Source organism: Chamaea fasciata, unplaced genomic scaffold (genome assembly GCF_029207755.1).
Source record: "Chamaea fasciata isolate MVZ Bird 193981 ecotype frontalis unplaced genomic scaffold, bChaFas1.0.hap1 SCAF_5, whole genome shotgun sequence".
Taxonomy (NCBI): Eukaryota; Metazoa; Chordata; class Aves; order Passeriformes; family Sylviidae; genus Chamaea; species Chamaea fasciata.
Genome location: NW_027094090.1, coordinates 62239581 through 62253587, shown reverse-complemented (window position 1 = coordinate 62253587; position 14007 = coordinate 62239581). Strand labels below are relative to the sequence as shown.

Sequence of the window (14007 nt, the reverse complement as noted above, 5' to 3'; positions counted from 1 at the left end):
TGAAAAGTTTATTTAAATAAGTCACTATTGCTGAAGAATGAAAAATTATCTCAGTAGGATGGTAATATGCTTTTTATAGAGACCACCATACACATATGCAGTTGCATTGAAGTCCCAGAATAATGCCTCAATCTCATTAGATAAAATAAATTTAGCGTGTCCCAAAGGCATCCCACTTCAGAAAATAAGAACCCAGACACTACTAAGGAGCCCATTCCTCTTCTGCTATGCATTGCTCTATTCTATCACTCTGTTCCTAAGGTTCCTCAGATCTATTTCTGCAGAACCTGCCCCTTGGATGTCTCTGCTCCTGCCATCCCATGACCACATTTGCTAAACTGACATCTGTTAAAGAGGCTGTTACGATATGAAAAAAACCCTCTCACTTCAACCTCTTGTCTCTGCCACGTATTGTGGGTCCAAAACAAGCCTGCGTGGCTTGTGTGCAGCCCAGTCTACCCCTGCTGCTTCAATGGGATTACCTAACAAATGTATTGTGCAAGGATTTGGCAAAATGGCAGGGAGGGAGCAGGAAAAGGAATAGCCAGACTCATTTGCAAGTAGATAATGAATTAAAGCCTTGTTTTCTGGTCAGTTATAATCAATCAGGTGTTGAACACCCTGAACAACTTGCGTATGTGATACCCAGGCACTGGGAAGAAGACCCTATCAGAAGATCAACACTGACTCAAGGTGTTGAAATATTGCCACAACATCCCAAGTAAGACAGACTGATAATTAATTTTGGGGCTCAAAAGATGAACTGGACATCAAATATGGGAACATGTGTATCTTGAAAATGCATAGTTTTTGTTAAGGGGGTTATTTTGCATCCTTTCTTGAACTTTTGGCTCTCTATAGTGTGTATGCTTCTGCTTGGCAAGTATCCTGCTTGGACTGTAACACTCACTACAATACAATCATTTATCTATCCTTAAATTTCTCAATTGCTTCTGATTTTCATGCTAAACACAGTTCTTCGTCTGGGGATGAAAACGGAGGAAGGGAAACTTCATTTTACTCCATTTGTCCACATGCCTAATTTTCCCTAATTTTAGACGTGCTCCCGCTTACTGCTGCTACCCTCCAAAAGGAGCTTATGTCCACCAAGGCATCATTTCAAAGGAGAACACCAGAACTTCCACTGGCAATAAATTATCTGATCAAAAATAATTATGAGGAAGGAGAGAGCTTCTATGAAAGCTACAAAACTTTCTGGAATTTTTCCAAAGTAATGTACTTTGTTTACAGCCAAGAATACCTCAGCTATTGCAATTGAGAACCAAAAGACTTCACTGAAAAATTTCTATTAAAATAGTGATTTTCTTAGAAAGCTTGTAATAGAAAAAATGTTCAGCTAAAAGAAAAGGAAAATTAGAGAGCCAGCTTTGAAGGAAAATATTCAGCAATCCTACCAATGATTTAATTCCTTCAAAAGAATGGTACTGTAGTAACCTGTCTTCCATTTGTTTAGTTTGTCAGCTTCTTCTGATACCATTGATCCTGCTAATTTTTTCCCTTATTTGCTTTAACTTATTTCTTGGGTCTAAGACTTTGCTCAGCTTATTTCAACTTCCAGAGGGTTTCAACCAGAGGTGGTAAGGACCCTTCTTTCTTCTCTCTCTCTACCCTGTGGAAATTGCCACTCGCCTTTACTGCACCACGGATTCAGGTCTGTCTCTCTCTTCAGAGCCTGTCTGCAGTGAAGCCCCTGCCCCTTCCTCCACCCTGCCTCCTGTGTGTTCCTGTAGCAGTGCTGCCACCTCTGTGATTGCTCTGAGGACCTCACCGCTGAGCACCTCTCAGCAGGATGAAATTCACATTAGTGCTGGGGGGGAGCTGACTTGTTCCCTCTTTAGCCAAGCTTTGCTCCCAATTATTAAAGCCTTTGTCAGTGAGGCTTTGATGCTAGTAATTAACTTGAAAGGAATCTGATAACCAAGGGGCATATTCATGATGCAGAGATCTCCACTAAAGGGCTCTCCCCCCCCTCCCCAGCATCTCCTGAATTTTGAGCAGATTCTCTAGTTGTCATGGCAACAGCCTAATTTGCTCTCTTTTTGTGGCTTAAGTAAGCATCATGTAAAAGCTCCTCAATAAATGATGCTAAAACATCCTGAGCTTTGCTAGTGACATTGGGCAACTTGCCACATGGCTTAGTTTAATTGCTCTGAAGCTACCACCAAGTGCATAATTCAGGGTTTCCTTTAACACAAAAGCTCTTAAAAGTTTGGATGGCTGCAAGGGAAAGAGGAGGAGGAAAAGAGCAGCTGCCTTTCTTCAGAAGTAAAGCAACTTCAGAAGCAAGAGGGCAGTTTTGTCCCTTTTTGTGGCTAAGTCCATAACAGAGGAAGACAAAAGCTTAGTTGAGTCTCTTACTTTTTCAGCCTTTAGATCACTTTGAACTAGGTGAGAAGGGCAAAAGTGTCTACTGTTCCTGCACTCTGTTCTCCCAAGGCAGGCAGCATGGCTCAATCCTGCTTTAGGACTGAGATGGAGGTAGACAGCCCAGCAATGTAGGAGGTGACAATCCCCATGCATTGTCCTAGCCTCCTGCTAGCCTTTCAATGTGAAGGCAGTGCCTAAAGGAAGGCACTGCCTTTAGGAAAAATTCTGGTCTGTCACCAGTGAACTGCCTTTGTAGCTTTGCTGGTGCTTGGGCTTGACTTCACCCTGGTTTCCCTATTGCCTCTGGAGGCAGAGCTGAGGCTAACCCAGCCCGCCAGGCCTGGGAGAGGAGCCAAACCAAGAGCTGGTGTAGGAGTTGCTTGAAGGAGTTTGGGCTCTAGTGCAAATTTGAACCTCTCATCGTTGTGGTAAGTAGATATATAGACTCTACTGAGTAAATATTAGCACGTAGGAAGCAGAGTGCAAAGGGGGTTTTTGGACTCTAAGGGAATAACAGCGGCTTCATCTTGCCTATTTATTTTTCAGTTATGGTGGAATGACACATCTGTTTGTTAATGCTGTGAACATGAGTGTGTATTCGCAGTAGCTTTCAATATTGCTGTGAATGGTCATTGAAAATCCCTGTTGGCTTGTTGCTTGGCCTGTTCTGAGGATACCAAAGGGCTGTCCTGCTGAACTCCTCCATTTTCACTATTCCTCCCATAACAGTAAAACTCTTTAGGCAATCAAGGTGGCCTGAGGCTTGATTTAGACAGTGGTGATTCTGTTGAGGGAATCTGCAATGATCTGTAACTCTTCAAACAAAACATCACCCCAGAAAATCAGCAGTGTTCATTTTGGGACCAACTACTTCTTAGGAAATACAAGTATAGATACTTGTCTCTACAAATTTCTGGTCAGGAAAAAAAAAAATAAAAGCCAGAACAGAACACTTTAGTCATTTGGTTTGGGGGGAAACTGCCACTTTGGTGTGGGTTTTTTATGTGTGGATTCAAGCTCCCACAGCAGGCATGTGAAAGCACAATCCCTGGGCACTGCATCTATGAACTTTTCTCTTTCAGGAACCATGCACTTGCATCCTTTGGGTGTCTGAACTCACGGGATGACAGTGCAGTTGCTTTACAGAGGATATTGTGATACAAGGCAGACTCCCCCTTTTCCCTGTGATCTGTTTCTCTTGTCACTCCCTTGCCTAGAATGGTTTCATTCTTTTCTCACGTATTGCATTCAGGGAAGAGGCAAAGTGTTTGATGTTCTGTGGTATCGTTTTGCCTGGACAGAAGTCTCTGCATCCACTGAGATGGTAATGACCATTCACAAATACAAATACTGTATTGTGAGCTGAGGATGGAGGTGCAACAATAAAATGGGAATTCCATGGCTTAGGGGGAGGAGGACATGAGGGATGGAATGGAAAATACAAGTGGTTAATCTAAAGTCTCCTTTTCAGGAGTGACAGACAGATTCTGGTATCTTTACCCACCTCTCTGATAAAATCCTGACAGTGGGGGTGAAGTCTGTGACACCAGAGCCTGCACACCCTTGTTGTTTTACTAAATTATTCATTCCTGTTCCTGTGATAATATAGTTATAAGGAGGAGCCTAATTCAATTTACTGCCTGGCATTGGCCAATAGGGTGATAAGGATCCAGCAGAATGGGATGACGGTGAATCCTGCTGGTGTGCTGTGAATGTGAAGCAGGACAGACTGGCAGTTTGTGTGCAGGAGAGAAAGCGAATCGGTCCAGGGCCTCTGGATTAGCAGAATAAGGAAAGGAAAGGTAAGGCAGCCGATGGGAACGGGATTTGCCTGAATCATATACTGACCCTGTGCTGAAAGGCTGGTGTTGTTCATAGGAAAGCACTCTGCAGGCAGTGTTTTCCTGCAGGGTTTGGAGGGAACAGGAATGCATGTGGTGGCACTTGCTCAGTGTAGCCTGTGCCTTTGTCTTTATACGTGCTGCAGGGCTCTTTAACGCTGCATGTTCACTGAGCGTGTCTGTACAGAGATTCCTGTGGTTTGTGTGGATCCAGCAGCAGCGCATGGAGCCTGTGCAGTAGAAATGTAGGGAGGAGAGTCCAAGGGGAGGAATTACCTCATGGGCAGAGTGGGAAAAACAGTAGTGCTTTCTGGTTTGACTGAAAATGAAAACGCCAAGGTTCTTAGTGAGCTGTTTGCAAACAAAACAGAACAAGTGTGTGTGCATCTGTCCATGTATGTACTGGATCTGCAGTGAGATGTTAAAATGGGAAGGAGGAGATCAGACTGGAGCATTAGGTGTCGCAGGTGGAGATAAATTGCAGGCAATCTGTGTAATCAGATTCTCTAACATGGAGAATGCAAGTGAGTACGGAAGTCAATTAATCCTATCTGCTGGGCTGCCAACACCTGGAAAGCAAAGGGGAGATGGGCTGGGAATCGGAACAGGTAATGTGACTGGTTAGGGAAACTGATGCTCAAACCATCCTGCCTGCTGTGCCTGCTGCTAAAGTGGTAGCTTATTGAGTTGCTTCCACAGATTTGTTATTTCCCTTTTAATGATGCAAAGGTGAGCATCTCCGAGGGTCAGGTTAGAGCCCAGAAATTAACGTTATCTGGAAGAAAAGGACCAAGTCAAGCAAATTAGCCTGTGCCCTTCCTTTTGTTTCACTGCCTTTGCTCTGATAACAAGTGATGGCTGAACAGACAGGGCAGGTGGGGGAAGATGAATTACAAACGTGGCAAGTGGCACTAAGCCATGCAGACAGTGAATGTCATTTGCAGTGATGATGTTACAATCGCACTTCTTCAGATTACATCTTTGCAAGCCTATAAGACAAGGCTGTCCCGAATTTGGGGTAAGCTTATTCCAGTCACTAACTGGAGCAGGGGTCACAGCTCACTGTAAGGCACTAAAAATTTTAGCTGCTTCTCATAGGGGTTCACCACCTCATTTTTTCAAGCTGGGATCCAGAGGAAAGTGTTGCTGAGATGAAGATGTTGCTCACCTGTGGATATCTCATCTCTGTTGGAAACTCATGATGAGTGTGCAGGGAGATATACTTTTTCTGCTTGCTCAGAAAACAACAGCCAGGGGCTCCCTCCAAGAAGAGAAGTAAGGCAGAAAACCTCATAGGGAGAAGCAACAAAATGGCTTATATTGGATTAGTCAAACCCTTTTTGCCCAAATAGGTTCTCATTCCTCCCTGACACCAAATTTCTTACATCAGGGGTCAGCTTTCCTCTACGGAAGCTTCATTCTTTTCTGTGGTTTTCTCATGTAGCCTGAAGATGGAGAAAATGAGTGATAGTCCCATCAGAGAGCACCTCCCTGCTCATGTCTACACTCTGCCCATATCATCCCCTGGAGTCTCTCTGGGTTGTGCTCCTCTGACTGGTGGGCTGAGTCTGACCCCCTCTGTCTCACAGCTTATGTAAGCACCCCAAGCAAGACCAAAGGATACTCATTTGGTAAAGTATGAAAAGGTTTCACCTTGCAGAGGATATTTGTATTTGGTGATGATAAAAGGAAATGTTGCAGATTCTCCTAGGATAAATGCAGGGTCTCCTCATCTCACCTGGAATAGCTGACTAAAACATGGATCTAACACAGGGCATATGGTCATAGTTGAGTTTGACTCCAGCTTTCAAAGCACTCTCAGCAACAGAGTGAAGAAATTTAAATAAACAAGCCTGGCCATCAGAATAAGTTCCCCAGTATAATTAAATTCTTTCCCTTTGCCCCAGAAACAGAGGAATAGTTGAATAACTTGCTTATCCACGCACTGCAAAAGGCTGCACAGCTCCTAGGTGCAGAGCAGGAGGTTCCCCCTACTAAAGAGTGGCCAGATACTCATTGCTCCTGGAGAGCCCCTCTCTCTTCACATCAGAGGAAGTCCTCTGCTCTTGCCGGTTTTGGGAAGTGCACCTTCCCTGGGAGATGCCCGCAGGGATTTGGCAGGAGAATCATCCCGCTGATGCTGCAGCAGCAGCAGCCTGGTGTTGGCTTGCAGCAGTTACTGCCGGTTGGGTGCCTACATTGTTTGCTTCTGCCCTCAGAGTCAACAGGGAGGCTCAGGAACAGGCAAAATGCCAGCATATTCCCAGGGAAGCTGACGTCATTGCCAATTCACTGGTGCCAGACACTGTGCTGGAAACCTGAGGTTGCTTTTTGCCATTAATTGCTCAGATGATTAATTCATGCAATGATATCATTTTCTTGGGTGGATGTTAGGAGGTTATGTACTCTAGTAATGAGAGGCGTGATGGGATGTGAAACTTGTGCTCCTCGTTGATGTTAACACTAATTAGAACAAACTAGCCACTGCGTGCTCCACATCATTCTTACTCCCCCAGAAAGGGTACCATTTTTTCCTTGGGTTTTTTAGGGGGGATGAGGGGGTGGCACCATGGGATGTGTGAGCAATGTTCTTACAGGATTTGCACTATTGCAAATTCTACACCAGCGGACTGAACCATTATGCCCCTTAACTTTCACAGTTACTCTGCAACAAGGATTTTTGTTTTAATTATTTTCATGCTAACTACTTTATTTATGTCATTTACATTCCACTTTCCAACAAGAAAAAACAGCATTATCCTCATTTTAAAAAGGAAAAAAAAAAGAAAGAAAAAAAAAAGAGAGAGAGAGTTTGTTTCTTATTGCACAGTGGCTGGTGTGTTGCATTGGGGTGTTCTCCCCTCAGAGGTCCTGCTCAGTCTACAGTCTATAGCGGTGTAGGATCAATTTTTAGTTCTGGAAATTCCCCAGAATGTCAAGTCTTGCAGTAAATACTCTAGGATATTTAATTCTTTGGGGATTTTTTTAGGCTAAAAATCCTTTTCCTGTCTCTTTAATAACTAAGCAAATAAGTCTAGAATTCCCAGGTGGGCATTAGAGCTTTCCTGGCCCAGGTACAATTAATAGCTGATTAAGTTGCAGCAACTCGATCTGATAATCTATTGGTAGGTGAAACTGCTAACTCAAAATGTCAAACAAACCACCCAGGGCATTTTCAGAGCTGTTGTAAGAGCATTTTGTGTCAGATGACATCACTGCTCTGCCACATGGATCCCTCCTTCTCGTTCACTCCAGTGTTGCTCTTCTCACTTCAGACCTCTGTGGTTTTGGCTGATTTGCATTCCCAGAGGTGTACAAAGGCCTGGATCATAAGTTTTTAAACAGACTTGGTAAGACCAAATGGAAATCTTCCGATTTCTAGATTGGCCTTTTATTTATGGGATAAAATGGTTTCCATTCTGTTTAAGCAGTGGGGAAGCCATGCTCTCTCTCCATTCTGGAGAATTCTTCACTTTTCCCATCCTTTGTGATTTGTTGTGGCATTCTGCCTTATCTAGAGATTTGAAAATGTCAAGGAGCTTCTTTAAATGCTGAGAAATAACAGAGATTTGATTAGCAACTCTAGCAGATCACTTACCAGTCCAGTGCTGTAGACTCATATATATTTATAATACAGTTATCAAGGAAAATGAAGTGATTATGCAGAACTAATGATGTCTGTGTAAATGGCTATCAGGTTCCAGACGTTCATCTCTTGTCTGTTTAATGAGGAATAATTCTATGTCTGGGCAGATCAAATGCTAAAGGAAGGGTGCAGTTTGGGTCTGCTGCCCTTAGCAGATTACACTGGCCACAAGAAATGTGGCCTAGGGCATGTGCTTGTAATTTAGACCCTGCTCATAAAGGTGATAAAAACTAATGAAACAGCCTTGGAAAAGTAGGAGGAAAAGTCTGTGGTGTGGTCAATGGGTGGGAATGATTTTTTGTCCTGGTGGCAGCCCTCCTCTGCAAAGGGCTGAATTCTATATTGCCATCAGAGTGACAGGAAGGGGAAGAAAAGATTCTCTGCTTCCCAGGATGGTCTGCGATGGACTGGGATGAGGGGAGGGGGGAAAATGAAATGGATGGAATAAGAAAGACCCTTTTTCTAGGTTTCCTGAAACTGGGAGTATCCCTTTCATATCACTTTGAGAGAGTAACTACAGTCATTTTTAAAAGCACATTAGATTTTGCTCTGAACTATTAGACTGGGATATGAACAAGACAGAGAGCTGCTGTGTTGTATCATACTCCAGCCTGAAGAAGGCAAACAGCATTATTCTGAAGAATAAATCAGTCTGTGTTAAAAGGAGGAGAAAGGTAAGAAAAAGGTAGGACTGAAGAGCAGTGTGAAAAGCTAGACAAAGTAACTGAGAGGGGTGTGCCTTTTTTTGGAAGAAGAAAACTTTGGTTTCTGCCAAGCTTTATAGGTTTTGGCTGATTTTTTCCCTCTCTCAGCATGAGCCAGAGCCAGCATTCCTTCCCTGTACACTTCAACTGGGGGGGGAAAAAAGCATGAGCTTCCTTGTTTCTTCTCATCCACAGGAGCAAACATACACATACCAACTCCTTTTAAAAGATGACAGTGTCTTCAGCCAGGTCTTCATGGTTTGAAATGGCTGTTTGCTGAGCTCCCTTGAGTTTAAAAAGTGTGCTACCTTGAGCCCTATGTTTTAATTTACACTTTAGTGTTACATTTAGTTGACAATGGAACAAGAAGGAAATAGTATTTTACCTTGCTGATTCTAACCCTTTAAAACCACAAAGACATTTAAGAAAAGATACTAATTGAGCAGTTGTTAGCAAAAGTCACAGCTAAAGCCACTCACGTTACTTGGAGTCAAATAAAGAGTTTACTGTTTCCCATCCAAGTGAATGGAGAACGTCCTACTCCTCTTCAACTCAGGACTTCCAAGCCTGCTGGGAAAAAAAAAAAAATCCAGAAATGCTTACATCATATCTTTTATGTAGCCAATGCAAAATATTTTTAATCTAGAAGGACTGATGGGATTTCACCAGCACTAAATTAAGTTTATAAGCAAACACAAGTATATTTACATAGAGCTATTAAAAAAGCAAAACCAATAGCAGCAGAACAGTCAGCTCCAAGATGATTGAGACCCTTAAAATCTGTTGTTTAAAATATAGTAACACTCCTTTTTTAGATGAAGTACATTATTTTTAACATAGGGTATTCTGGCCCTATGTGGTTGTCTTCTTTTGTAAAATACAGTGAACCAATCTGTTATGCCGTCATCTTTCTCCCTCATTTTTAACTGTATTTTGCTGGGCTTAGAGTAGGGCTGAAAAGCCTTGTAGTGCATTGCAGCCCAGGAAGGTATCAAAGGCATTCTTGGCTGCAGAAACACTTTTTCCTGACTCTGCAGAGCAAGCTGATAAACTCCAGAGGATGATGCTAGAAAACACAGATCCTTCTTGGAATAGGAAAATCAGGAGTTTTCTCACTGAACTTACCACCACAGCGCAGTTGTTTATGGCCACTGCCGTAGAGCACTGAACAATAAAATGGAAACTTGGGATGAAGAATGATCCCATGGTGCCAGAAGTGATGGTACCATGTGTTTCTGTCCCTGAGGCACCACACACACTTCTGATGCACTGTGCCCATCATTGGCAGCTGTCAGGTGCTGTGGACACAGAGTGTGGGCAGAGAAACACACTTGGCACACCGCTGTTTCCTGAAGTGGGCTTAACAAACCCAAATGATGTGACAAGCTTGGGAGCATTTATACTCTTTTTAGCCCCAAATTATTTTGATTTACTGCTTAAAGATGGGACTCAGAGCCTGGATTTCCCTGTATGTTCGCTAAAGCATTGATTGCACTTTGGCAAGATGGGTTGGATGAAACACTGCACTCCCTCCAGCAGCTCAAGGCTGCTGTATTTAGCTTGATACTTCTGTCTAAAATAGGCCTGTGTGTATTTAGTTAATCTTTTGGGCAGGCTTTCTTACTTCAGCAGCCTTGTGAAGTTTCTTTTAGCAGGAGAGAGAGGAGTAGGCGAGGTAGGGGGTTGCTGCTTTATAATAAAACTGAAAGAGGCTGACAGGAAGGTTACCTTGGTTTACTCTGGGCAACCTTAATAATTCAGCAGAGCCTTTCAGTCAGGACTTCCCACGCTGTTCCCCACAGGGGCAGGTTCACATATGAGAATTTCTTGAGACCATTCAAGGCACCAGCTACTGAGAAACACAAGGCATAGGAGAGGATGGCGCCTGTCAAGAGCTGGAGCTGACAATTCCTATTAATGTGCAGGGAGGCTTTTCCAGGGAAGATTCTTTGATGTCTCTGACTCTTGGTCACAGTTCACAGGCCTCTAGCTTTACATGTCATGCTTCTTTCTTGAAGGAGAGCGCCACTTCTTTCTTTTGCTGGCCCCCCCCAGTTAGACTGTTTCCTCCTTAGGCATGACCCTCAGAGCAGGATAGTGCCTTTAGTCACCCAGGGCAAACTCAGACCTTGCAAAGTGACAGCTGACATCTCCTGCAAAAATCGTGCCAGCTGTGTAAGTCCATCTGCCTTCCACCACCATCAGGAAGAGAGAGGGGTCACTTCCAACTTCCAAAGTTTTTTCATTTCAGAGAGAACCCCTTAGAAGTTGATGAGAATTTTTGTTGAGCTAGAAGGGAAGGGACTGACCTTCTACTTTCTGAGATAGTTTCCAGTTAAATAGTTGCATTGCTACAGTTTTTCTATATGCCCTGTTCAGCTAATAATAGAAGCAATAGCTGATTACCTCACACAATGTTGTCAGACCCGTATATTTTGCAAGAACAGAGGAGGTGGTGAAGAATGAATAGACTCTTCAGTTGTCTGAATTCCTAAGTGCATGTTTGCATGCTTAGTGATAGGGCAACAAAGGCAATAGGCAGGTAAGGAAAACCCTGATTTTTTTAAGGAGAGCACAGCGCATGCCTATTTCGTGGTATAATCAGGGGTAGCAGCTGGTGGAGGAGGTGTAATAAGAATGGAATCACAGAATGTCTTGGTTGAAAGAGACCTTAAAGATCACCTAGTACCAACCCTCCCCACCACCATGGGTAGGTGTTGCAGCATTAGGCAACAGTGATCATCGTGTCCAGGGAGGTTACAGCTGCTGGCAGGGAAACAGACGGGACAAGTCTCTGTTAAGCCCAAAAATGCATTTTTATTTCCCCCCCTCCCCGAGCCGGGCAGGGAGGAGAAGACCAAGGGCCAGGGGCATCAGGGGTGGCGGGGAATTGGAGCAAACCATGTGTACAGAGCACCATTGGGAAGTCCCCTCTGTCAGGCTGGGCAGGTAATTCTATGGACTGTCCTGTCAAGGCCAGACCCTAGGTATTATGTTGAGGGGCTGCAGGGATTCCACAGACAGGGACACTTTACACTAGGTCAGGTTGCTCAGGGCCCTATTCAATAATAATCTGCAATAAACAGCAAAACGCTGCCATCTCCTACATGGCTTGGCAATATTTTCTATTCAACTTTCAGGGCAACACAAACTGAAAAATCAGCTCAGGTAAGACTGCTGCCAGGCACTGCCTTGCCCTGCACTGTCAGCAGCTGCTGCACAAGATCTAGCTACCCAGGAGAGAGCTTCTGGTTTACATCATGATCATATGACCACTCTTGGGATGCTTAAGGAAGTGTCTTTGCATTGGGGTGTCATATGGTTATGCTTCAGTCCTTGCTGAAGTTGAGAGAAAACATTGTTTTCTTCGCTCAGGCTTTCAGGGAGCTGTTGCTTTGCTCTTGCTGCAGGGACTATGGCTTAGCTACAGGACTGGTTTGGACCAGCTGGTGAGTATTTACAAACTAGCCTTGGAGTTGTTTTTTCAATCATAAATTATAAACTCATGATGGGAGGAGATAGGAGAAACTACATAAGCTGCACTAGTGGGAGGACAAGCTCAATGATCCTAGTCTTCAAATTCATTTGATTTTTACAAGTGCTCTGCGTTAGTGGTAATTGAAGAGATCCAAAGCAATTATCCTCTTTCAGAAATGAGATACTAATGATGGAGAGCTGAAGCGAGACAAGAGCAAGTGATTAAGCTGATAATAGTGAAGGACTTCTATATATTTGTTATCATGCTGTGTACATTATTTTTGCTCACAGTGTGGCCCTTTCTTGTCCTGGTTTTACATTTTTATTCCAATATGAAGTGATTTAACCAGGATCACTCATGCAACTCTTAGGAAAATACATGTGGATATGCAGGGCCTGCTGCCAATATGTAAAGGTGATTCAATATTTTGATGAAGTTCAATGATGATACCAGATTCTATAATCCCATCACTAGGACATGTTTAGTTACTGGTTTTTCACTGAAGTAGTTAGAAAACGGGACAGAACTCCTTGTGTCTAACCTGGCTTATTTATAAAAGATCATTCATACACTGATTTCTTACACATTATCATCTTCTGGGCATCAACAGCAGGTTTTGCAGTAATCAGCTCTGAAACTGGACTCCAGTGACATTAGCAGTGCTCATTTGAGCTGAGAACTCTGTATATCCTTCCATATTAAAAAGTAATATGTTTTTCAGGTAGATTTAATTTTAAACAGCTGCTGTACTTACATTGTATATTATTGAACACCTCTGCAATCTATATTTATATCACCACACAGATCAGTCTCTCTAAAATGTGACCCAATTTAACCTTTCCATGCTTTATTTATATAGTTAGTGACTCACTAAAATCCTTTAGAAAAAATAGAGAAAGGAACAGGTCTTTTGATCCACAAAAACCCAAAGACTGGGTGACAGTTTTCTTTTGTGTGCAGTCTTGAAATAAAGAGTAATGTTTTGTGTGTTTTAGTGAACTGACTGCTGTACTGCAACATGCAGAAATATTAGCTCTGCCGTTCAGCTCTATGGCAAACACTGGATATGCAAGTGTAAGCAGAGGCAGATTTTGGCTCGTCATCTGAACAGGAGGAGGCCAGGGTGAGTGCCTCTGCAAAGCTCCAGGGGATAAACACACTTCCTCAGCCTGCTTTATTCAACACCTGGCCATCCATGCCGGCCACTGAAATCTTGAAGCTAGGAAGTTTTGCTCTGAGGATTGTAGTTTGGTTTTGGTTGGGTTTTTTAACCAGTTCTGTGCCTAAATAGTGACGACAAACAGAGGCATTTGTAAACAGGTGGCCAGAGGGTTTCAAACTTTCTGACCTCAGTGATCCTGAGAGCACAGGCACTCTGTCTGGGTAAGAGCTGGAAATAAGCCTAGCAGAGCAAGGCAGCTCTCCAGCTGTTACTCAGAGCTCTGTGGAGTTTGATTTGGATTCTTCAGCTGATGCTGCAGTCTACTCTTGGGCACATCTTTTTGTTTTGTAAAAGCATATCTAGAGTAAAAGTGGCTTTTGGCTGTAAGCTTCAGTCATGTGGGACAGCACTACTTAGCTCTGAAAAATGTAGATGGCCCCAGAGAGGAACAGGAATACTTTGAAATGCTGCTTCTATCATTACCTATATCATTGTACAAGTGTACACAAGTAGTGACTGCCTACCTGTCCTGCTAGTCAGGGCACAGATGTGGAATGGGAGACTCCTGCGTTGCTCTCAGATAACTTCTCTGTGAGGTTTGCAGGATGTCCCCATTTCTGTCTTGCCTGCTGCAATGCTCTTGCTCTCTGTGACCAGTAATTCACACCATACTTTGTGTGTACCCAGCAAGAGCTCACATCAATGCATGTGGTTTGAGTTCCTCTCACAGTGCCCTGCTGGAGCTGTCCAGCTGCAGAGCTGCTACATGCTCCTCTTCCCCTCTTCCC

General features: G+C 43.4%; 1 protein-coding gene across 2 annotated transcripts in view; it reads left to right on the top strand.

Annotated features, from left to right (window-relative positions):
* Positions 1–4081: 4081 nt before the first annotated feature.
* The window catches only part of SYN3 (synapsin III), a 184693-nt gene continuing 174767 nt past the window's right edge, over positions 4082–14007 (top strand). For both annotated transcript variants that reach the window (XM_066183998.1, XM_066183999.1), the window contains exon 1: positions 4082–4190. The gene's annotated coding sequence lies outside the window, so the exon portion shown is untranslated. The remainder of the gene's footprint in view (positions 4191–14007) is intronic.